The sequence below is a fragment of the Durio zibethinus genome, chromosome 17 (assembly GCF_047325235.1).
Source record: "Durio zibethinus cultivar Kanyao isolate XHJ-2024 chromosome 17, ASM4732523v1, whole genome shotgun sequence".
In the NCBI taxonomy this organism is placed as follows: Eukaryota; Viridiplantae; Streptophyta; class Magnoliopsida; order Malvales; family Malvaceae; genus Durio; species Durio zibethinus.
Window position 1 is genome coordinate 8815060 of NC_143178.1, and position 2363 is coordinate 8817422.

Here is a 2363-nt window from a genome sequence, read left to right on the forward strand (position 1 = left end):
AATTTTTTTAAGGCATTTTCTAACAAAAAACGTATTAAATAATCCTTAATTTTTTTTATTAATGATATTTTATTAATAAAAATAGCAATCAAATAACATATTTTTCTTCTTTTGCTATTAAAGGCATCATTTATCATTTGATATTTATTACTAATCAAAGCTAATAAAAAGTTGTCATCATATATGTTAAGAAGCCATTATATATGTCAAAGAGATTATGGTAATTATTCAAGAAGTAATATATTCGGATTCCCTTTAACCAAATGAGTGAATCTGAACATAGGATGCTTTGAAAATGAAAAAAAAAATACGAATGTCGTATTTTTCCCTAAAATTCAAGATTCTACGAACCAAGCGCCCCTTAAATGATTCATTTCACTTTTACATAGTTTGTGTAAGCTTACTATAATTCTAAACAAACCAACACATCTATGTAGTTAAATCAATAAATATGAGAAAATCGAGTAAATCAAAATTTTTAATTATTTGCATTGTCTCTTTTCTTCAATATTGTTTACATCATTTTAATATTGATGTTGTTGTTTCTGAAGATATCCCTGAAACTTGTATAGATCGTACTTATTTATGAAACTTTTTAATTTATATATTTAGGAAGATTATACATGCTTTTTATTCTTTTCTTTTTATTGAATATGCTTTTTTCATTCATTTTCATGATAATTACTTTTATTATTTTCTATTTCATTGACTTTAAAAGTAGAACAAGCTTCGTAGAAGTTCTAAAAAAAAATCTCCTACAACTTCTCGAATTGCACTAAAAAACCCAGTATCTAAAGTACTCTTTAGTCATTTATATCAAAATAAATTATTTTTATGCTGAACATTAGACTTGGTTGTGAAGGTGTTAGTGTATTATGAAATTTGTAAGACTTTTTTGTGTCCTACGTGGGCAATATTGTAATGTTGACCAATAATTACTAATATGGTGATATAGGTAGCTTAAGTTAATCATTTAAAAGTTGTTCCTACTTTTAAATTGTTATTGTTTACAAAACTGTTGTTTTTATAGTATGCATATGGATTTTTTAAGACTTTTTGTGTCATTGATAGACTATTTTGTAAAGTAGACCAATAATTATTCATGTTATCTTTTAGATAATTTTGTAAAGTATACCAATAATTGCTCCTATTTAAATTTAATATATTAAGAGTTATTTTAGACCTTTATGATGATTCAATTAGGATTAAAAAATGGACAGAAATCATTCTTGGATGTATACTCGTTTAGATATAAATGAATACATTAGTCAAAACTTCATTGATAGTGTGAAAGAATTTATCATATATGCTTTTTTTCAACCATACTTTGTAAGTAACAGGAAGATTAGGTGTCTTTGGGTACAATGTAAGAACAAAACATTTTTAAAAGCGAATGTTATGTATGCACACTTTTATTATAAAAGGGCTCACTTTTAGTTATAAGAGTTGGGTCTCACATGGGGAGTTAGAAATAGAACAACCATCAATAAATAAAGATATATTTAAACCAATTAGTGAAGTAAGAATACAAAATTTGTATGTTAAAATGGTTATGGATACTGTTTATCTAGATTTTAGGGTGTATGCTTCTCATGCTAATGAGTAAAAGTTGATGAGAAAGATCTGAGTCCTGACTCGATACACTTTTATTATTTGTTGAATGATGCGGACAAACTATTGTGGTCAAGCTATACCAAATACGCAATCCTCTCTATTATGTTGCAACTTTTAAATTGTAAATTAGAATTTAACATGAGTCATGTTTTGATTGTCAAATAAACATAGTGAAGGATATATTGCCATTGAATGACAAATTACCAAAAAAAAATGATGAAACCTAAACTTGGTTGCACGAAAATTCATGCATGCGAAAACAATTACATGTTATTTTATAATAAAGCAACAAATTTGACATATTGTTTGGTATGTGGTCATCCTTGATATTTAAGGAATAAGTTTAGTGGTAAGACAAGGAAACAAATTCCTTATAAAATGTCATGTTATATACCACTGATACCAAGGCTTCAAAGACTTTATATGTCAACTAAAACTGCTGAATATATGTCATGGCATGTCTATAACCAAAGTCATGATGGTGTGTTTCGACATTTTATTGATAGTGAAGTTTAAGAACATTTCAATGATAGCCATGAATCATTTTTACTTGAAATTTGAAATGTAAAACTAAGATTATGTACAAATGGCTTTTGTCCATTTAATCCAAGTGCGAAATCATACTCTTATTAGCCAATAGTGTTTGTGTTATACAAATTGTAGCCATGGTTATGTATATGTATAAAGCAAGAATATATCATGATGATTATGATCATTTTAAGAAAGAGTAGTTAAGGATAAAATATAGA